Genomic DNA, 24,008 nt, shown 5'->3' on the forward strand with positions numbered 1-24,008 from the left:
AGAAGAAAACATGATCAAAATATATTGTGTAGTTTTTTTAAAGGAAAAATAAAATAATTCAATAAAACACTGATACTTTATTTAAAGACATAAGAAAGGAGAGACTAGAAATACTCAGATTTTAGTTTGTGTAGATTCTTCGCCAATAAAAGTGGGTTTAGGAACTGGGATGGAGGAACAGATAATTCTCTAGGGAGTTATACTGAATTGAAGATAGTATACCCCCTTATTCCTCCAAACAGCCACAAAGGCAATTTGAAAGGCAACCATTTCCTCAGAGCACCACTCTGTGCCAGATACACAGGGGGTTGTGTTTGTAAAAAGGCATTTGTGACAGTTCCTGGGAGAAAAGTTCTTATAGTCTAATGGAGAAAAGCTTAGCTAAAGAATTGCGGGTCATGGGACATTTTCAGGATTGCTAATTTGTGTTGCAGGATCCAACCCACTGTGGGAGGTACTATTATTAGGCAGTACTGGGCCTGGGCTCTACAGGAAGTAGGTGAACATGAGCTTGGAACATGAGCAGCATTCCTCCATTGTCTCTGCTTGGTTCCTGTCTTGAGTTCCTGTCCTGGTTTTCCTCAGTGATGGACTGTAAACTATAATACAAAATATATTGGTTTTGGTAAGCATTTTATCATAGCAGCAGAAAGCAAACTAGAACATTGGGTCACATGCCCATTCTGGCACACTGTTGATCAGCCAACCTCTTAGCTAAGAATGCTGGAGTGTTGGTTGTAGAGGAGTATGCCTCATCAGCCATACTAGCGTCTGTTTTACAAGACTGACACTCACCTGGTAAGTGACTGACTTTTACTGCATGTTCACTGTGCTCTTTATATGATCCCTGGGAAGACAGCAGCTGTGAATTTTTCTTCCCACCTCCTTCTGGGTTCTCAAGAGCCCAGGCTAGTCTACAGGACATCAGTGCATTCTGCTTAAAGGGAAGGAGCACGTAGCTCTCCTGTACCACCCAAGATCTGCAGTCAAGTCACTTTCAAGGCTGTGCTTAGAGTAGACCATCTGAAAGGAGCCTTTAGTCATCTTAATAACACAAATTAATCATCTGTATGGCCTGCTGGACAATGTTGCAATCAAAACAACAGATCCTGAGATGTTCTGGGCAGAATGAAAACACTCAAGCGCGGCTTCACTCGAAGATGCTGCAGCTGCGGCCAAGAAACTCCCAATCAAAAGCATTCTCGCCAGCGTGTCTAAAAGTTTTTGGCGTTTGAAAGTGCTTTTGTCATAAAAGCGATGTCAGCCGCGCAATTTCAGACTTAAACAAGGAGCAAAATTGCAGTAATTACGGACGTTTTGTGAGCAGGTCACATCCACCCAATGATACAGTTGCAGTTGTATCTGACCCAATTGAATTCTGCCGTAGATACCAATTTCTGAAGAACATAGTTGTTATTAATAAGACATTAAGAGGATATCATTTCCTTTGATGGCGGCTTGATCTCCCAGTAAAAATGAGTTATTAGTGCAATTAGAGACAGCACTGGAGTTGGCTGTCTCGGCGCGAGATTCAGTGTTTTCTCCCATTCCTGACACATTCATCTTTTGGAAAACGTGCATCTTCCAAATCTGTTTTAAATTATATGGGAGAGAAAACTACCCCTTTGTCTTTTAAGGAAAGTTTTTTTTTGTGAGAATTTGCTTTGGGGAATGACTGTGCAGCGTTGTCCTTTTGGCTTACCCAAGTCCAGAACTTACAGAGAAGTAGAAGGGAAACTTTTGTGTCCTGGAGTAGGCTCACTCCCCAAAGCATCCTGGAGACAGGTGTTTCTCTTTCACCATTGGGCATGAGTCAGGTGGTGGCCATGGGTAGTCCTGGCTTTTGAGTTCCAGCTGATGCTGAGGGTTGAGAAAAACTTCCTCCTCAGGGGACACTGTGGAGGCGATTCTGCTCCTGGATCAAGCACTCCATCCCCATGTGAGCATGTGGAGGAAAGCCATTTATCTGTGAGTACAAGGAACCAGCAGATGCTGCCTGCATGTCCTGGACCATCATGAGGGGCATTTATAACGTGTTGATTTGATCCCGCCTCATTCAACCTGCAGTGTCTAAGAAAGTTGGGATCAGAATTGGGAGAGTTCCCAAGGAGAACACAGGGTGAAACTCTGTGGAGTTTCTCTCAGGGAAAGGATAATTGAACTGATTGCCTGTGTTAGTCAACAAGTAAGGCAGTTATCAGAGGGGCAAGGTCCTTTATTAACACACCTTCAAATAATTTTCCCCCTCTTAGCCAAAACATTTTGGAAAATGCCAGGTATGTCATCAGCTCGTTTTTATCACACTAACTGAACAAAGTGTTCTTGTGTCCACCATCTTAACCTTTCAACCACGCTCCATTGAGTTTTTTTTCTAGTTTCATTTCTTTTGCTGTAACAAATTCCCCAGCAAAAAGCAGCTTAGGAAAGAGAGGGTTTACTTGGCTTACAATTCTAGGTTTTACAGTCTGCCATTGTGGAGACCTCAAGGTAGGAACTTAAAGCCATGTCACTTCACAAGATCCAAGAGCAGAGGGAGAACACACACACACACACACACACACACACACACACACACACACACACACACGCGCGCGCTTACTTCCAGCCCATTTTATCTACTCTTACACATTCAAGACGCAAATCAGTGATAGCGTCACCTACTTTTAGACGGGGTATACTCACAGCAGTTAATATAATAAAGATAGTCCCTCATACACATGCCCACTGGCCAGCCTGAGGTGGACAATACTTCATTGAGAACTCTCTTTACAGGTTATTCTGGATTGTGTTACATTGGTGGTCAAAACAATCACAGTTGAATTGAGCTAGCCTCAAATGTACCATTTTTCCTTTTGTTCTTAGACTGAGCATGCTCAGGGATGCGTTTCCTCACGGAATGTGCTCGGGAATGAATGTGTCTGTCCCTAAAGTACCTTCTTCTATTACAGTTCCTAAACTCTCCAAAAGCCCTGTGCTTTCTTTGTCCAAGGAGAGTTCTGAGAAACAATTCCTGTGTTTTATGTGTACACTGCAGGCAGTATGTCGTTTCTGTTCCCCTTTCTTGGCTGTGCTTGTTTTGGCTTTGTCTGCCAAGATGTGAACCCATTATGTGTGGTATATAAGGTCAGCACGGTAGTATCTAGACTGGTTAACAACATATATACACCCAGAAGGGAATTGAAAAACCTGTTCACCAAAAAGCAAATTGTTATAATGAATGTTTTTTTTTTCACCATGGTTAGCAGTCTCTGTTCTTACGATGCTCTCTGCAACCCAAGAGAGCGTGCACCTCTACCTTAATTGGGTCTGCACCCAAGGGATGTGGCCACTACTACAAGTTTACTAGCAAGGCAAGATGCCACTACAATTATCAACCCAGATATTATTTCCAGGGGCCCTTTGCCTTGTCAGGCTGAGTCGAGCTGAGGTGCTATCTCCTCAGTAGGGAGCCAACTCCACTCACTGGAGAGATGATATCAAAGTTCATATCATCCCCCCTGATCTTTATTCTCATAGACCCTGGGCTCCTCAGCTCTGAGTCACAGTCTAATGAAGGTTGCTTTGGCCTATCAACACCACCAACTTTCCTGAGGATTGAATTTCTAGGCATTTTCTTTTCTGAAGTGGTGAATGCCAAAGGCTTGCATCTTAGAGTGAAGAGAGAAAGGAACGCCTCAGACAAGACCGGTGCTGGGGGTAGACACCCTGAGGTTGGGAACTGGAGGTCCAGAGGCATGCTCAGAAGACCTAGCCTGCCTGGAGCAGCAGCACAGTGGGTCTCTGACCTAGCATCTGCAAACCAGTTAGAGAGACGCGAGCTCCTAAACAGGGATGCAAAGTGAGCCGATACGTGTAAGCAAGGCCAATAGCAGCGGGCAAGGTGAGCAGAAGAAGAAAGAATGGGAATGAACAATAGAAGCCAGCTGGCAGATTATTGCCTTATTGCCAGGATTTCATACATATTCCATATGTTCTCTCTCTGTCTCTCTCTGTCTCTCTGTCTCTCTGTCTCTCTCTCTGTCTCTCTGTCTCTCTGTCTCTGTCTCTGTCTCTGTCTCTCTCTCTCTCTCTCTCTCTCTTTATGTAGCTTATTCTTCTCCCGTAATTCTTCCTGACCATAGTTTCCCCTCCCTTCACTCTGCCTAGTCACCCCTACCCAACCTCCCTTACCTTTGCAACCTCTTATCTCTCCCGGATCCACTTCTTCTCTGTTTCCCTTTAGAAAATAGTAGATCTTCCAGCGATATCAACTGAACATGACATAACCAAAATACAATACTAGACTGGATTAGACAACCCAGTTGGAGGTAAAAGGGTCCCAAGAGCTGGCAAAAGAGTTAAAGACAGCTTCCACTCCCACTGGTAGGAGTCCCAGAAGGACACCAAGCTGCACAGCCATAACATATATGTAGAGGACCTAGGTTGGGCCCATACAGGCTCTCTGATGGTCAGTTTAGTCTCTGGGCCTTTATGAGAGTAGGTTAGTTGGTTCTGTGGGTCCTGTTCTCATGGTGTCCTCAACCCCTTTGGAGAGAATGAGATAATTTGGGAGATGTTTAGAGGAAGAATCCAGGCAGTTTAATTTGATTTCTGGCTCTCTCTCTAACCTCCACTCCATGTTTTCCTTTACTCAGGATTCCCCTGGCCATTCTCTACCTCCTCAGCATCCTGGAGCATGCTACTGTATCTATCAACCTTCTCATTTGAAACCTCCTCACAGTCTTCTCCAGCGCTTCACTTTTGCCACAACACACCCTGTGTGTACCTTTTTGTCAATCATGGCATTTGTGGAAATTTGTTTCTTTCTTCCCCAGTAGAACGCAAGCTCATGATGGACTCTGTTTATTGTTTCCTTGTTTCAAAATTATTTCTTTTAGTTTTGGGATTATATAATATTGTCATTTCCCCCTTCCCTTTGCTCCCCCCAAACCCTCTCATCTTCTTGCTCCCTTTCAAATCCATAGTTTCCTTTTTCATTATATATGTATGTGTTTGCATGTATATGTGTATCCATAATTACACAAATACAGCCTGCTCAGTCTGTATAGTGTTACTTCTATGTATGCTTTCAGGGCTGACCACTTGATATTGGTTTACCAGGTGTTGTGCTCTTCCCTGGGGAGGAGTACTCTCCCATTTTTAGTATTCCTTAGTGGCCTGTAGTTATTTGAGTAGGGTTGAGGCCGTGCAGGCTTTCCTCTATCCACGTTGGCATGTCTATTGTTTTCCTTATTCAGCAAGTTTGGGCAGCCCTGTTGGTGAATCTTCATAGGTGTAACTTCTGACATTCCGAGGAGATGTGATATCTCTATTTAAAGACCCATGTTCAGAGTTGGATCCTCAGAACCTGACATGGATTGTCATGTGATATGTGCATACTGTTTCATGCACTTGCATGATCCTGAAAGTAGCCAGTGATGCCATTGGCACGAGATTGGGTGGCAGGTGTACGAGGGAGATACGATGATATACACTGATCTAGAGCACAGGATGAATGTGGGACTAAAATGATACAGATCTGGGACCTCCCTGCACTCTCTGCTTGAATCTGCTGGAGTGAGTGAGTTCGGTCTGCAGGTGGAAGACTGTCTCTAATGACTTGGGATATTCCTTGACCTTTCTGACTTTCCATTCTTTTTTGTGTCAGTTAGAGCCAAAAACTCTTGCCTTGCGCTTCTGTGGTTATTACAGGTCTTCAAAGGCTTAGCCCATTATCTGCCCTAGAGCACGCAAATCAAAAATAGCAGAAAGAAGTAGCTCAAACCCAGGGAAATATTGATGAGCATGTGGAGGAGTGTTCAGGCAATAGGATAAAAACATGGGAGGACTTCTGGTACAAAGTTAGATACTTTCCTTCTTAGTAATAATTAGGAAAGTGCAACTTAATTCTAAAGTTACATGTGTAATATTCTCCTAAATAATAACATTGAGGGGGCATTTAAGTGTTACTATCTTGTAAGCAGTTTTCATCTGCCTTACTCTACTTCAAATGAGTAGAATAAAGGGATATCTTAATGGAGTTTTAATTTAAAGAGTTCTGAGGCTGACTAGATTGCCCAGTGTATAGAGGTTATCTCTCTCAAGCCTGGCAATCCAAGGTCCCACAATCTGAGGACCCATATATGCTGTGGCCCATGGATACCCCAACACAGACTCAAAGTAAAAAGGAAATAAAATTTAAAAGAATAAAAATTAACTAATATAGAAGAGAAACCTGAGAATATATTGCTGTCACTATAGGCTTATACTGTAAAACAACTGCTCTAGCAATGATCAGTTTGAAATGTATTTTTATAACTACTGGTTTGACCGAGTTGTGGCTTAGAATTTCCTGCATACACAGGAAACAATTGTGAGAGGCAGGTATAGCCACTCTGGAAATGCTGGCATTCATGCTATACTTTTAGGTCAATGAATTGTGAAATTCTTCTGTCAGAAAAATTGATTGTGACTCTTTAGGCTCTATTATAAAAATCATTCCTATCGCCCATATATTAAAAATACTCTTTCTGTTATGTAGCTTTCACAGTAGCCTTGTCAACTTAGACTGTCAGATAGTATTATGGACGACCTTATCAGCTGAGACCACAGAGCTCAGTGAGGCAGGAGCATGGATATCTCCAGCCACATAGAAAGGTTTAATGTTCATTCATGAAAGAAAAATTAAAGCAAGATGGGAAGCCATTTTTCACCTTGAAAATTGGAAGAGAGTTAAAACATCTGATTCTTCTTGATTGTGTGTAGGGAGAATAGAGGTCCCATTCGCAGCTGATACGAGGGTAGTAGGACAATTTTTTACTGATTTGCCCAAAATTATTTAATGCTTGATAATCTAATGGCATGTTCAGAATTCATCCAGTGGAGGTAGTGAAGTATTTAAATATGTGCACTGGTGTGCTCCTTACATGTGTCATGGGTGACCGGAAAGCATTGGTGCAACAGGAATCATCATATAAAGTGTGGCAACTCCAGATAAAACACCCTCTGTCTACTTAAAAATCACATTGGGGGAGAATGTAACTATTTAATGAAATGAAGAGTGCTTCTAAATTAAAAAACAGCAGAGTACAAAAATCCTTTTATACGTGCATTTAAACATACTCTCAGGTAAACAGATAACATCCTGGAATCAACTTGAGTTGTCTAAAAGGAGGAAAGCTCAGTTGTAAGGAAATGCTTCCATAAGATCCAGCTGTAGTGCATTTTTTTAATTAGTGGCAGATGAGGGAGGGTCCAGCGTTACCATTGTGGACTGTGTCATTCCTGGACTGGTGGTCCTGTATTCTATAAGAATGTAGACTGAGCAAGCCATGGGAAGCAAGCCAATAAGCAGCATTCCTCCATGGCCTCTGCCTTAGCTCCTGCCTCCAGGGTCCTGTCCTATTTGAGTTCCTGTGCTGACTTCCTTCAGTGTTGGACTATAGTGTGGAAGCATAAGCCAAATAAACACTTTCCTCCCCAACTTGTTTTTTTTCCCCAAGTTGTTTTACCACAGCTATAGAAACCCCCAACTAAGACAAATGTGAAACCTAATCTAATGCAATGGAGCAAGCCAATTTATTTATCATTATTGTTTTCAAGGTGTATGTGTTTGTGTACATGTGGTATGTGTGTGTGTGTATGTGTATGTGTTTGCACTTGTGTGCACCACATATGTGGAAGCCAGAGACTGTTATTGGGCATTTTTGTCAGTTGCTTTCTACATCTTTGTCATCATCATCATCATCATCATCATCATCATCATCATCATCATCATCGTTGCCCTAGAGGATCTTTCACTGGTCCTGGAACTCACTGTTGTGGTGAGGCTCACTAACTAATAAGTTTCAGGTAACTTCCTGTCTCTGTCCTCTAGCTATGAGCTACAAGACTTACACCACTTGCCCACAGATTTTTACATAGATTCTAGGCATCCAAACTCAGGTCCTCATGCTTGCAAGGCACAGCCATTAGCCAATTTATTGTTCCTTATGTTTTCGTAAATTGGCCTTTTTGGTAGTTAGAGAAGAAGAGTCTCACTCCTGTGGAAATCTGGCTGGGGTTCTTCTTAGGAGAGTATTTAGCAGGTGAATGGATTAAGCCATCTGTCCTAAGATCTCACTTCCAGGTCTGGAACTACAGTTCTCACAAAGTCTCTTCATTGTGGCTAGCTAAGGTTTCTCATTAACAAATTGCTTGGTCCAGTTTGATTTCTTACAAGGCAGGTGAATTTCTTGTGGGAGAAAGAAGGACTTTCCAGCTCACACATTGGTAGCTGAAGATGGCCTAGGGTTCAGGTCTGCAAGGCAATGAGTGCTACTACCTCACCGCAGGTGCTCACAGACTATGACTTGATTTTTCTTGACACTGACATCTCTCCTCGGAGCGTCTACACACAATTTGCATCGCCTAGCACAATGGTTATTATTTTGACCTTTGTGATACCACGTGACGTTTTACTTGTGGTTTTCACTCGGTAGCCCAACCTCATTAGATTTCTTTGCTCAAACAGAAGAAAATGTCTTTGGCTGTGTATTAGTCTTTACTGGAAAGGAAGATTTCAGCCCCTGTACTGAGTGTTGTTTATTTAAGTATATGTATGCAGACCAGGCCAGAGAACCAGGTTTTCTCCTGCAGATCTCTCTGTCTGTCTGTCTGTCTGTCTGTTTGTCTCTCTCCTCTCTCTTTAAAAATTTCTTCTTTTTCCACCCATACTAACCTTTACATCTACCACAAACTGAAAGAACACATCTGTATACTGATGGTCATCACCATCTATAACTTTGAAGGTAAATGACATTTTCCTTTAGAAACAACTGTCTTTGAGTCCCACAGCATAGTTATTGCTTCTGTCACAGGACAGAAGCCTGATGAACCTACCCTACTACTGAGTGACACCTAGCACTTTATTCTAAGAGTTGGAATCCTTTTTTTTTGAACCTCATTTTAGTCAGCAGTGAGCCAGGGCTAGCAACATGTATGAGTATGATATATCCTGCCATTTAGTTTTCCATATCACTCAAGGTGGTCTTTGAGTTTAGAGGAAACTTAATGAACTAACTTAAAAGAGGGGCAAAAAGTCGTAATTGCAGAAGGCTCAACTGGTTGAGATACAGTTTGAATTATGCAGGGTGTTATGTGAAGGAATACTGGCCTGGGACACAGAGGACCAGGATTTTACTTGAGGTCCATAGTTAAACAGCGTGTGGTTTTAGGAATGTTCACTGCTTGAGGTCCATAGTTAAATAGTGTGTGGTTTTAGGAATGCTACTTTCACGGCTTAATTCTGGAACGTTTAAGATGTAACTTCTTTCCCCTAAGACATTGATTCTACAAGTTTAAGTTGTCAGGAAGAATGGATGAAGTGTGCCTCTCAAGAGAGAATGGGCAGTTATTACTTACCAGGGGGGAAAGGTGTCATCGAATGGATAGGGGAGGGACACAGTGGCCCATTTCATTGCTGATGACCTGCAGGTTAGCCTGAGGGAAATTAAGTCCTATTGAGGTTTCTTCAATTCCCTTAGGTCTCAAAGGGCAAGTTTTCTCCTACCACAAGAGGTTGTTTCCAAAGAATGACATTTTCTAGAAAGAATGAGAGCTATAATGGATTTATAATGAGTTACTATTAAGAAGTTCTATGGAAATGACCCCAAATTATACTTATCATAGGCTAGGATTGTTAACACATTACTTATTTCCCATAAAATCCCCAGTCCGGCATGGCCTGTAATGGTGACTAGTGCTCCGGACTGATAATTTTGGACGGAAAGAGGCATCTAAGGGCTATCAGGAGCATGAGATTGGAAAGGTTCTAATAAATACCCGAGTTGAACTCGGCTCATCTCATAACATACTCTTCTTATTGTGTGCTTTGCACATAGGATGTGTTTAAGATGACATGAGGGGTGACATATGTATGGTCCATAGACTTCCTACCTAATTCTCCTGCACAGGATCTGTCTTCAGCAGCATAGTTTGCAATGATGTGCAGCAAATCCAAGGACAATGACTTTTCTGAGTCAGCCTTACCACATATCCATTGCTCTTGCACCTGAGTCTCGGCTGCCATTGTCTGATGGAAGTGTGCCAAGTCATGTGCTTGACTATTAGCAACACTGACTGTATAATAAAAGGCCATAGCATTTCTTTTGAGAATGATAAAAGTCATAATCTAAGTTGAGAAATAGGTACCCTTTATTGGATATTAATTTAAATACAGTTTTTCCATTTTCCATTTTAGATTTGTATTATTATTTTCTGTGCATATATGTGAGGCCCAAGGACAACTTGTGGGTGTTGATTTTTCCTTCTGCCATTCAGGTTCCTCAGGTTGAACTCAGTTCAGGCCTGGTAGCAAGCTCCTTTAGTTACTGAGCCATCTTGCAAGTCCATAAAAACACTCTGTATTTCTATGGGCTTCTGACATACACATTTGTGTTCCTTTCACTGATGATGTCATGAGAATACTGTTAGTATTCAGGCATCTGTACTGCCCTGTCCTTGGGGTTTTAGCAGGATACGTCCTCAGCTGCAGCCACTACGAGCACCACCTGTGCACACTCACTATGTTCCCTTTTAGAAGGGCCCTGCCCACCTCCCATCCTCCACTTTTTTCTCTCCCACTCTGTCTGTGTGTCCCCCCTCTATCTGCCTCTCTTTCCTTTCTCCTGTTGCTCCTGTCCCCAGAGGCCAGTCTCCCCCCTCCCCATTCCCCCTTTTATGATCCCTTTCCCTAATTAAAAAAAACCCTCTGCTTTAACCCTGTGTCATGGCGTCTTTCTCTCAAATTCTGCTTTTCTTAAATTACAACAAGTACTATTAAGGGGATGGAATGATGCTCTCTTGTCACAGTCTGACTCCTTCCCTATTATGGAGGTTCTGCTGGTTTCTGCTGATGGAAAGAGAAAAATCTTGATTAGGGTCTCAAAGCTAGTCCATCCACTGCATGAAGATCTGTGCCATATCAAGAAACATTACTTGGAGCCAATCTCTAAAACACAGGATCATCTTGAAAAAAAATTTAAGCAGCATCCTCCTGCAGAGACTGCCCCTGGTGCCTCCTGTATCTTCAGTCTTTGTCCTTGTTCAAGTGAATGGAAAGAATGAATAATTTCCAAGGAAATAGTGATGGCACCAGATATGAAGGCAGAATCTATGCACTTTGTGTTGAGTGTACACTGATAGGTGTCTGCACTGGCCTGTGAATTTCATGCTGACCCCACTCTAAAGAAAAAGGAGATGACACAGATGGACAACACTTTCATACCTGTTGTTGTTGGTGGTAGTGGTGTGTGTGTGTGTGTGTGTGTGTGTGTGTGCGTATTTGTATTTACAGAGTCTATAAGTATTTAAATATCTCCTGCCAAAACATCTCCCTTCATCCTTAGGATGTCTTAGATTGAGCATAACAAGAAAGAGAAATAGGTGGGAAGGACATGTTGGTGTGTCTTGCTGTGGTTCTCTGTCCTCCCCCAACCACCCCTGCTGCTGATGTGGGGAGCTCAGAAGGAAACCTGAGATTACTTGTGACAGAAAGACCTTGTGTCCAGAGGAAGAAGGCAATGATGGGGCAGCAAGGGAAAGCTGCCCCATGTTTCCCATGGGCGTGAAGGATGATGGAGAGGTCTGTGTGTGTCGGAGCCAGTCTGTGGAGAGCATCACACAGAAACACGTCTTGTGTCTAACGTACACACCCAATATGGATCATAATTAATGTTTGAACATTGTTTCATTTTATAGTGTTGAACTTGCTTATCCTCATGTTTATCAAACTGAAACAAATTTAATTCCATTAACATTCATTAAGAGGCTGTATTTGAAATCTTGCTAGCTCTAAAACAATCTTTGAGTAGTGGCATCAGACGAGAATGAACTCCATTAGGGAGGGCTGAGAAAACATCCCTGCACAGATCTTGCCCCAGCACTGGGCCCTTTCAGCATGAGCTAGGTTCCTCTCAATCTTGATTGTCCTTCTCACATGCTCTTTTCGGTCATGGGTCAGATACCCCAATGATAACACCGAGAAATAGGACAACAGGGACTAGGATGAGGAGGCAGGGAGGAAGGTTTGTGCTAAGTTTAGAACTGAAAGTTCTAGCTGTGTATGCAGGTGTTCTTGGACAAGACCCCAGTTAATTCATACAAAGTCCCCTAGTGTGGGACATCACGTGAATTCTCCTCTAAAACCGGGAATAAATTTACTTGTTTTATGAATGTGGAAATAGAGTTTTGGACAAGAAATCTTTTTCTCAGCTGCGGAAGAGAAGAAACATCTAAGAACTATTGTGGGGGAAAAATGACAGCATTACACAGCTTTGTTTTACACTGAAAGAGAAAACTAATGTTTTAAACATAGTTTCTGCAGTGCAGAAAACCATGGTATTTTAAAGTGAATCACTGCACAAGTTAATCATTGCTAATCTAGAACAAAATAAATTCTGAAAGGCTCCCTGCTGCCGACTCTGCTTGGTTTAGGATTTACTACCTTTTATTATCCTCAGAGAGTAGGAAGTCTGAATAAATTACCTCCAGTTCCAAGGCCTCCATTTTCCAACATGTTCGGCTTCCTTTTAATTGCCCATGGAAGAAAGATAAATATGTTATTTGACTGCTTTATGTTGTATAGTACATGTTCCCTTCAGAGAGTTGAGGTGCCACATGCGTCTTGAAATCTGGGTGGGTCCCATCTACTTGACAAACACTGTGCCTTGTAGTTCCTTTTGAGAGTGGGTGGTTGATGTACATCACTGACTAACTGATGGGCACACTTAAGAAGTTCAGTCACTCTGTGGTTTCAGTTAAATACCTGCCATTAAACAATGGAAGTGGGATGATCTGTGAGCATCAATAGAGATTCATGGGGTGAGCCCTTGTCTGCTGCAGAGACATGTTTTGCAGGCTGCTGGGGAATGTAACCTGGGCTAGGAGCTGCACCCTGGGTGGGGCGCTCCTACAGCTGAACGTATCAAAACCCTGCTCATCATTAATGTGCATTCACTATTAATGCACACGTGTCCCTGTATGTGACACATCAGCTGTTAGTAGCAAGAATGTTACTGAGTCTGTTAGTTGTCAAACCCTTTCTTGAGCTAAGTTTGGGCTGTAATAAAAGAGGGTAGAAGCCGGGCGGTGGTGGCGCACGCCTTTAATCCCAGCACTCAGGAGGCAGAGGCAGGCGGATCTCTGTGAGTTCGAGGCCGGGCTGGACCGACAGCCTCCAAAACAATACAGAGAAACCCTGTCTCATAAAAACTAAAAAAAAAAAAAAAAAAAAAAAAAAGAGGGTAGAGGTCCAGGTCTTACAGTTGACCACTAGTTAATCATCGCCATTGGTCTGCTTGGGAGACTGTGTGTATTGTAAGGAGTAGAATTCACATGATCCTGCAGGCATAATGTAACTAGAGCCCACTGCTCGGTCATTTTGCCAAGAGTATGACTGAACATTCCATGAGTTCACACTTCTAAGTCTTAGCACCGTAGCAGGTTGTATTCTGAAAGGTGGAGGCTGCAGGAGATGGGCAAACATTTATTTATGTGGGGTTCTTATGCAAATCTTGCAGACTGGCACAGGTGGCCACTGGGCTCCTGGTGCAAATGGTTCTAGCGGTGGGGTCCTGAGCTGTCAGTCCTGCTCACTGTTCTTAGCTGATGTGGCTTCTCTCTCATTCTCTCTCTTTCTCTTTAATTATTTATTTATTATGTATGCAGTATTCTGCCTGTATGCCAGAAGAGAGCATTCAATCTCATTATAGATGGGTGTGAACCACAATGTGGTTGCTGGGAATTGACATCAGGACCTCTGGACGACCAGCCAGTGCTCCTAACCTCTGAGTCATCTCTCCAGCATCTCTCTCTCTCTCTCTCTCTCTCTCTCTCTCTCTCTCTCTCTCTCTCTCTCTCTCTCTCTCTCTCCCTCCCTCTCTGTGTGTGTGTGTGTCTGTCTCTGTCTCTCTCCTTCCTTCCTTTCATACTTTCCTTCCTTCTTCTTAGATGTCATCAGTGTGTGGATTGAGCCAAGCCTCCACAGGCTGCTGGGCTTCCCTTTGCAGCAGGGATACAGCTTCTAAGGAGACTTAGAATCGTTTTTGGCCAGAATTTGTTGTTAAATTGTCAACATCCCTTAACTCAAACTAACACAAACAGGCACTGTGCAATTATCTTCCCACAAAGGCGGAGAGACTGTAATGCTTTCTGTTCCCCGTATAATGAATGCCTTGCAGAGGTGGTGGGAAGCAAGAGCTCAGAATATCTATGAAGCCTCTTGATTGACTCTTACATTTATTCTCAAGTGACAATTCCAGCCATGCATAAGACAGCCAGATAACTATTTAAGGGAACACCTTATTTTTGGAAATGTTATTTTTTCTTCCTAAAAGGGTAAGAGATTTTACTGGCAGTTTTATTTTTTTTCTTCTGTTCCTCGAGAACTTTGTCAGCTTCAGGATGACTTGATAGAGGAGACTTTCAATCAGGACTACAGAGTGTCATTGCATTTCAGAGTTGGATGAGATCTCGGCATCTCCCATTCTCTCCACTAGGTTTTCTTTTTCTTCAAATGCACCAAAGATGAGGTGCAGACTGGAGTCAGGTGAATCAGTTTCTGCCAGGTCACACTGGATATACCTGGAAGACCATGGATCAGAGATAATTCTTCTTGACACACGGGCTACTCAGATTCTTGTTATATCGTTTCCATTACCTCTGAAGCAGAGAGCTTCCTGGAGGTTGTGAACCTACCTGGCTCTTCCTACCTGTTTGCCTGAACTTCCTAGAAATAACTGGAGAATGCTGTGGGGAGGTAGCATTCTGGAATAAGGAAGGACTGGCTGGCAAGCTGGCCAATTTGCTAGTGTTTTCTAGAAAACAGGATGGCTTTTCATGCTTTATTTTCTAAAATCTAGAGGGCATCACTTTCAAGACTCATCAGTTGTGGAAACAGTAGAACATACACAGAATAAAGTCCATCTACTCTGGAACACTCACCTGAATCTCAGGGGCCTGACTGGCAAGGCTTCCGCTGTCCCTAGCTGCTGCCCGTCTGTAAGCAATGAACTTGTTTCATGCCCCTGGGGTGTGGGGGTGTTCTCTCTCACTAAACTCAGGCAGGGAGATAACCAGGAGAGAGCAAGTTGGCTTTACACTGGCTGTTCTCTGCTTGTTTCTTCATTCAAGGTCTTGCAGTGTGTACTAAATCCAGACCTTAATCTGGGCGTAAGGATTTCTACATAATTCAGAAATTTGCTTCTGGTCTTACTGAGCCAGCATTCTCTGCTGGTGAAACACTCATCGATGTTTACAGATGTGTGCTGTTCATAGGGCAGCACCCATGCAATTCACTGTGTCCCTCAAAGGGATCTTGACACCTGTAAGTTGTCCCCAGTAAGACAACATGAGCAAACTCTGCTCATTTCAGAACTGCAATCAGGGAGCTGTCTTATTAGGTATTGACCGTGCGTGTCTGGCCTTGTGTAGAGTTGACTGATTCTTGAAGTTTCTGTACAAGAGATGCGTGCTATCCCAGAAGGGATATCTGATGGCCTCACTGCTAGTCTCATTTCCTGCTTTACTCAAGGCAGTATGTGTTATTTCACCTACCAGAAATCAGGGCACAGTTCCTACCTCTGGTTGTCTGGATGGCTCCTGTTGTGCACCATGCTGGGTAGATAGAGAAAGAGCTCTGGTATCTACATGCTAGGCGCTCTTAGGTAATTTGGTGGTTGTACCACTCTCCCCAAATCCAATCCTGGTATCTTTCACTAGGGAGGAAGAGCAGGTCTCTGGATTCTTGATAGCACTCTGAACATGAATCTGTGGGATCTTTGCCACCATGGAAGGCTTTTCTCCAACAGTGTACTTTTCAAGCAGCTTCAACCGGACTCCTTGCAGAGTGCAATCCAGCGAGATTAATGTTGAGTGGTTTGTGCCTGAAAAATGTTAGATAACTTCCTGATTCCAGATTTAAGTTCACTTTAGATGCTTCTGGCCTGCTTTCAAACAGATGAATCAGAGACAGATAGCTTTGGTCTTGGCATCGGTTTCCTCACCATCTAAGAACCCTTTAAAAAGTTTTCTTGCTTTTTCCAGATTTAAATATATATTAGTGTCTTTAAAAATCCACATGAATGTCTTAGGGGATATCAGGAAGTGCATAAAATATAAGATGTTTCTTAGCTATGTCAGTCAATATATTAGCCAAGTAATCGATCTTTATTGAGAAACTACTATTTACCAGGATAAGACAAATTTTCTTCCCAAGAGAAGTCAGGAGATAACTGACAGATGACTAGTAAAACAATATGCAGGTAGAATAATTTTAGACATTGGAGAGTATGAGTGACCAGAGTTCTTAGTAACAACTATATAGGCTGGAACTTTAACTAATTTAAACAGGTAAAGAATTCTGGAACAAATCAGTAAGATTATAGAATCACATGGAAGCCTTGGTTATGAGTGAGGGCAGACAAGGTACAGCCAAGATTCTACTATAGAAATAGTACAGGTGGATTTTCCGGGGATAGGCTGGTACTCATGCCCAACTCAGAACTCTACCAGCCTCTGCCCCTTTATTTGAGGAGGTTTCCTCACATCTAACATTATAGCTAGTGGTGTGTAGGGAGAGGATAGCTCTTTCCTCATAGTGCTTGGTATGTAGGGCTGCTGGATACATCAAAATAGGCTGGACAGCAATGAAGAAAGGCTTAGGGAGTCACAGGGTTTTTTTTTTCCAAATGGACAATACTGGAGCTGAGACAATACAGACTGAGCCTTGGAAAAATATTCCAATCAAAGTGTCCAAGAAGAAAAGACTCTGTTAGAGAGAGAAACAGAAAGAATGAAGGGCCAGCTAGTGGGAGAATGTGTAAGGAGGGGACAGAAATAAGGGATGGATTGAAACTCTTCACACTTACAGGTTCCAGCCGTGGGTAACGATTTTTACTCTATGGTGGAAACCATTGTAGGCTTGGATGCTATTGTGTTTGAAATGGAAGCACTATGAGGGCAGGCCCTGAGCCAATTATATCTTTATTAATTTTGTTGCATTTTTAAGTTCTGGCATGCACACAGGATGGCAAATATATGACTATCAGAGGGCAACAATTTGGGAGTGGTTTCTCTTCTTCCACTTTGTTTCTGAGGCAGGGTCTTTCTTGTGTCCACTGCTGTGCTGTGCACACCAGGCTAGCCCATGAGCTTTGAACTGATTCTCCTATCTGTGGCTCCCATCTTACTGCAGGAGTACTGTGGTTATAGATGTGGCCCATCACATGAGTTCCCAGGGTCAAACTCGGGTGGTCAAGCTTGTGTGCCATGTAGTTTTACCTGCTGAGTCACATCCTGAGCCCTGAGCCCTGAGCCCTGAGCCCTGAGCCCTGAGCCCTGAGCCCTGAGCCCTGAGCCCTGAACCCTGAACCCTGAGCCCTGAACCCTGAACCCTGAACCCTGAGCCCTGAGCCCTGAGCCCTGAGCCCTGAGCCCTGAGCCCTGAGCCCTGAGCCCTGAGCCAACTGTGTAGTATTAAGCTGCCCATTGCTGCACAGGGAGGCCTGGCAGTTGAGTCTGCAGGAAGATGATGATGGGAAGAGTTGTCTGTAGCAAAGGAGATGAAAAGAAGTGGTCAACTTGAGGAAGGGGAAAAATCCCATGGATTGTGGGAGGGGGAAAACATGGTGTGGACGTGGTATAGTGGAGTGACAGTAGAGCCTGGTGGCCATCAGTCAGGTGTCAGCACAGCACGTGACAGTATAGTATGGAGAATCCATGCTCAGCTCTGTTAACAAAGTACCCATTCTTTTAAATGAAGAAGAGGAAAGGCTTATTAGGCTGACAGAGGTTCAGGGTCAAGATTAGGTGGCCATGGGCAGTCTTAAGCCATATTATCGGAAAGCAGAATTTTGCATAAGATTGTGTGCAAAACAGGCATGGTGGATGTTGTCGTGGCTCTTTCAGAAACACAGCTGTCACTCTAGCAGAGAAGCCAAATGGGACATAGCTCCACTGGATCTGGAAGTCCAGATGGTGGCAGCAGAGGATATATTTATGGGTAAATGGGGGTGGAGAATTGGGGCCATATGTGGAGAAGTGTGTCTTAAAGGAAAGAGAGGCGGGGATAAGTACCCATTCCCAAATGTACTTATAGGGACATGCTTCATGATTAATACGGTACCCGCTGAGTTCCTTCCACTAATTTGGGCTCAGCAGAATAATTTCTTAGAGACACTACAAGGTAAGAACTGTTTACAATTTTATTCACATTCTTCCACTTTCATAAGAATTACTAAGACTTTGTGGTATCAGCTTCCTTTTTATGGTCCTTCCGGATGTCTTTGATACTGTGATGTTTAATAGCAATGATCAGTGTTATTAATAGAATCTAGAACTACCTCTTGTCCACTCTGGGTAGCACCATTCCCTAGCAGGGAGCTTAGCATTCATATCACTCCCTGCTTCCTGATTATGAATGCAGTGGGGTTAGTTACTCCAAGCTCCTGCTGCCTTAGCTTTCTCGACACGAAGGACTGCACCCTTACCTGTGAGTTCAGAATAAGTCTTTATCCCTTAATTTGTTTGGTCAGGGCTCTTTCTTACAGCAACAGGAAAAGAAGCTAACACAGAAACCAAGAGCCAAAGGCCTGTATTTGTAACATCTTTTTGGCACCATGTTAATGGGATTCCTGTAAGCCTTCCAGCAAACTTCCACATTTATGACCATTCATGGCTGTATGCTGAGGTTCATCTGTCCTGGAGACCTTGTGTTTGAATTATAACCTAAGAATGACCCTACATGTCTTAGTACAGTTTCTGACATAGAGAAGTAGACATTCAACATATCTTATGTTAAAAGTTAATTTAAAAACAATTTTAGCGCCTTAAGTTCTATTCTGGGTAATTGGTAACAGGGATTACAGCCACTCTTTAATTTTAAAAGGAAGATTTATTTATTTATGTGTATGAGTCCATGTGTGTGCATATATGTATGCATGTGTGTCTGAGTGTGCGCGCGCACACACACACACACGTGCCATCAGAGTACAATGGGGGGGCAGTCAGTTTCTGTGGGTTCTGGAAATTGAACACAGGTCAACCGTCTTGGCAGCAAGAGCCTTTACTCCCTGAGCTGTCTTGTCAGTCCAAGAATGACTTTTTAAATATTCAGCATAGTTGATTTTAGAGTCTTCCTGATGTGAAATTGAATGAGTGTATTGTTCTCCAAAAGTTGGAAGTGTTCACTGTAGTCATTGCATTCAGGAGAATATGTCTCACTGTGTTGTTTCTGTGGTAAGTACTATAAGAATAATTTGCTTTAGATTCCCTTCTTCTATGTATAGGTCTTCAAACCTGTATGTTGGCAGGTGTGTGTGTGTGTGTGTGTGTGTGTGTGTATGCAAGCACTGGCCTTTTTAGTCCTGACAAAGCTTGGCCATGACCCAGAAAAGGAGAAAATCAAGGATGAGTGCACACAGGACATTTCCAGCTGTTAAGTCATTAACAGGGACCTTGTTATGTGAAGGATGAACTAGTTTAGACTGCCTTTCTAATACCTTCACGATGCCTATGCAGTGAACTGTGCCTATGTTATAAAATTTGGTGAAAGTTTATATGCCACTGTGGCTTTTTTGGGGGGGGTGCTGGAGAGGGGATCCTCATGTTTGTGAAGTGGGCAGTTTACTAACTGAGCCATGTCCCAAACTCGTGCTTTATTTTTTTTATTAGTTAAGATTATTTATGCAACTCATGCAAATAGGATTTTATTGCAGAGGATTTTCCAAGTCACTTTAGTATTAATGGAGTAAAATTTGACATTAAGGCCAAGCTATCATATGTATCTCCACTATGATCAGTGAGATGCCTGGCTTTTTGCCTCTGTCTGTCTTTCTCTTTCTCTCTGGGTTCCTAATAAGTTCTGGTGACAGCAGGAATATTGGCGCCAGTGTGTATTTGTCAGATGGAGGAGAGCATCATTGGATAGTGTGCAATAAAAATGAAGATCTCCCTAATTTCTTTTTGAAATAACATTTTTAGGAACAATGACCTAAATTTTAATATTTTTATTGCATCCTCTGTGGTGTGTGTGCATATTCACCTAAGTCACAGAGCATATGAGGTGGTCAGAGGAGAACTTGCAGGAGTGAGTTCTTTACTTTTATTATGTAGGTTCTGGAGATCTTACCTGAGTTGCCAGACTTTGTGGCAAGTACCTTTTCCTGCTGAGCCATCTCACCAGTCCACACAGGCTTTGTATTGAGAATTTCTGGCTATTCAGAAGTCATCACTCACCCCCCAACCCTTCCTTCTTTCCTCCTTGGCTTGAAGAAGAACACAAGCTTATTCTACGGGATTCACACTGACAAGAAATTTCACTTTCATTTGCAATAGGATTGGAAACTTTAGAATAACCCATGAGAGGAACACACAGATAATTTTGGGAAGATGACAGAGAAAAGACAGCATACAATAAAATCTGGAAAGTAATGAACAATCAGAGGTCATGGGTTTGGGAGGAAGTGGGGGTGGTAGAGACAAGAGGAGTTGGAGTGGGGAGAGAGAGGGGTAAAGAAAACTTGATAAAAAGAAGAGAAGAATAAAGGTATGCTTCACAAATAGCCATCACATTTTAAAAAAGAAGTGCAATGTGTTCTCAATTTCACTTTGTATTTGAATTGCTTGGATAAACTTGAGACAATCACAGGTTTTAGGAGGAGACGAAGGTGTGGTAGGAAGACCTTTCATTTTTTTTCTGGCATATTTGAGCATAACTTGTAATCAGCATGAGCAAGTCTACCAGATACTTAAGGGAACATCTTCTACATAAAGCAGTGATTAAGTTGGGACTCAACACTAGTGCTTTAAGGTTGAATGACAGGCTCTGCTGATACTGTTGTGACAAATACTGCAGAGGAAAAAAAAAACAGCTTACAGAAGAAAAGACTCACCTTGACTCCTGGTTTTGGAGGTCTCATTCCCTGGTACTTGAGTGTGTAGTAAGACAGTACATCATGGAATGAGAGAGAGAAAGTAATGACCAAGGACAAGGCATACATTCCCAGGGTTCATGTGCAATTACTTGCTTTCTCTAGTTAGGCACCACTTCTCAGGGTTTCTGCCATCTTCCCAAATAAAACTTATGTCTGAGAACCAAATCTTCTGCATAGAAGCCTAAGGGGACACCAAACTTGGACAGACAGACTCACTCCAGTTTCCTCAGAGGTCCAGCAATACTGTTGATGGGATAATGTAGCCCAGACTTACCTGGCACCTGTGGTCTTCCTGTGTCTGACTTTCCTCCAAATTTAAGACTGCACCTTTTGTGAAGGTCACTCTCTCTGTGGTCATGGCCAGGTGACACTCTCCATGGTCATGGCTAGGTGACACTCTCTGTGGTCATGACCAGGTGACATTCTCCATGGTATGGCCAGGAGAGACTCTCTGTGGTCATGACCAGGTATCTTGTGGAAGTTTCCTCCATTTGGATCTTCAGAGATCCCCAGGAATATGTTTAGGCTCTCTGCCTGTGACGGGAGCACTCACAATGTTGGGTGATCTTTTCGTTGTTTCTGGTATGGTGTGCAATTTCATGACTGATGGAACTCAAATGGATTGCTAGAGAGGGTGGAGTCAGGCTCCCCAGGAGAGCTGCTGTCTTATCTTTGCAATTCATAGGCATTTTGTGGAATATTTTTGCTAGATTATTTAAATAATACTTCACTTTGCACATTTATTTTATTATATGAGTATAGCACCAGGCATCCCTTGTCATCTAGTGAGGTGTCATACTGATTTCAATGTTTATATGTTCTCATATTTGCCCAGAAGGCATCCCATCAGACTCATGTGATTGATTGATAGCTTTCCTGTTTATTCTTGGAGCAGAGCCCTTCTTCTTCTTCTTCTTCTTCTTCTTCTTCTTCTTCTTCTTCTTCTTCTTCTTCTTCTTCTTCTTCTTCTTCTTCTTCTTCTTCTTCTTCTTCTTCTTCTTCTTCTTCTTCTGTGCATGTTATTTGTGTATACGCGTCCATGGTCCATGTGTGTGCATGTGCATGTACTGGACAGTCTAAGCATATAGCAAGACTCTGTCTTTAAAAACAAATAAAAGTATACATCATTTTTTTAAAAATGCATATCAAGCAAGATCCTGATTAAAGAAAATTTGTGATGAACTTTGTAGGACTGCTTTGAGCATAAGACATCTGATACACTGATTCTGAGGATTGGAAAATAAACTTTTAAAGGAACACTGTCCATATTTAGAGGCAATGCTGTTGTATCCCAGAGAGATGCTGCCACTGCAGTGAGCTGAACATTAGATAAGAGGCAAAACAGGCATTCAGCAAACTAGAGACTCCTAGAAGTAATAATGCAGATGGAACAAGCGAAGCCTGTGAGAGGCAAAATGACCGGGAAGGTAAAGGAGGGGCTCACGAGTATGATTCCAGAAGAGACCGTACCAGGCATTGTGGGAACCTTCACTTCCTTCATCTTTTTCTGAGACCCATCCTCAATATTCTTGTGAAAGTTGAGTCTTCCACCTACCATATGCTTCCCAGTTTGTCTGTAATCACAGCTGCAGCAGTTGCTGATAGGTGGTGTGTAACCTTCTGATTTCTCACTTACGTGTCCACTGGATGATTAAACAGGAGTTTGATACTTTATCAGCAATGCCTACAGCAGCTCCTGGCATTCCACAGCTGTTAACTCATGTGGAAGGAGTGGATGAGTGAAAAGACCCCAGGAAAGTAGCAATGGACATTGGGGCAACCTGGAAATGGGAAAAGTTTCAACAATGCTCATTACTTAGCAGTGACCTCCTGGGATAAAATTACTAAGTAAAAGGAAGAAGAAAGGATGTTTAAGGATGAGAGACTATAGAAAAGAGGAGTGATGTTTGGGATGGAGAGTAACAGCAATGGCAGTGGTGTGGCTAGGGTCAAAGCCAAATGATGCTTTCATCCTTGCTAGCTGGGAGGACACTATACATAGAACCATGGTGCCGCCAGCAGTCCCAGAGCCAAAACTGGAGACCACAGGGACTTAAGCACATCAAATATCTGAGGAAAGAGGTGAGTTATTAAGGTGCTATTGGCAACTGATAGCTATTGGAGGAGGGAGAGTCATTCTTCTTTAGAGATGTGGCCACTGATAATATCTTCATGCACTAGTGAGGGTCCACACCTGTGTACATATGGACAGCAGTAAGTGGACTCAGCAAGTCCAGTGAAAGAAGATATGAAGTTAGGAAAAGGAGGGCCCGGGAGACAGAGCAAGGAGTTGGAGGGGACTGTAAATATTTTACTTGTATGCATGTATGCAATTTTCAAAGAATAAAAATTCCTAAAAGAGAGATGTTGTAAAACCTTAATGCAAGACAAGGTGCTATAGAATAATCTTTTTGGACTCTCTGAAGATGTGCCTTTGACAGCATGCCTTCTGTGATTGGTTTAATCAAAGAGCTGACTGGTCAATATCTAGGCAGGAAGAAGCTAGTCAGGAGAGCAAACCGAGAGGATGCTGCAAAGAAGGGTGGCATCACAGAGTCTCAAGGAGAGAGACGTGCAGAGAAGAAAGATCAGGAAACTGCTCTGAGGAATTTGGTTTTAACCATTTCAAGTATTAAGAACATGTAGTGGGATAAATTTATTATACAGTAAGCAATTCCTCAGGGCCAAACCAGTAGCTGATGGGCACCTAGACCATTCCCCAAAACAAGGTGGCGGGGCAAAGGAGATGGAGTTCAGGGTCAGGTCTGTTAGCTAAATGTGACAGCCCCAGAGCCCTGGAACCACAGCATAGGACCCCACTTTCTAGGATAGACAGGGGAGAACAAAATGACAGTGAAAACAAAGAGCTTCAGATGGTTCCTCGTGGAAAGCTGACAGCCCAAGCATGAAGAGCTTCATCTGCAACGTCTGGTGTACTGCACCCTCCTCAGTGGTGTGGCAAGGTTGGTACAGGTTTATGATCCTGGGCACTTGTCAACAGATAAACCTGTACATCAGTGGGCTGAGAACTGAGTGAGCATTGTGGTGGCTCTTTTT

The 24,008-nt window shown here is 42.8% G+C and overlaps 1 long non-coding RNA gene across 1 annotated transcript in view; it reads left to right on the forward strand.

The window, feature by feature from the left end:
- Nucleotides 1-1,874: 1,874 nt before the first annotated feature.
- LOC110343502 overlaps nt 1,875-24,008 on the forward strand; it is a 162,463-nt gene continuing 140,329 nt past the window's right edge. The window contains exon 1 of the long non-coding RNA XR_002385805.1: nt 1,875-1,968. This is a non-coding gene — a long non-coding RNA (uncharacterized LOC110343502). The remainder of the gene's footprint in view (nt 1,969-24,008) is intronic.

Source organism: Mesocricetus auratus, unplaced genomic scaffold (assembly GCF_017639785.1).
Source record: "Mesocricetus auratus isolate SY011 unplaced genomic scaffold, BCM_Maur_2.0 Super-Scaffold_100015, whole genome shotgun sequence".
NCBI lineage: Eukaryota > Metazoa > Chordata > Mammalia > Rodentia > Cricetidae > Mesocricetus > Mesocricetus auratus.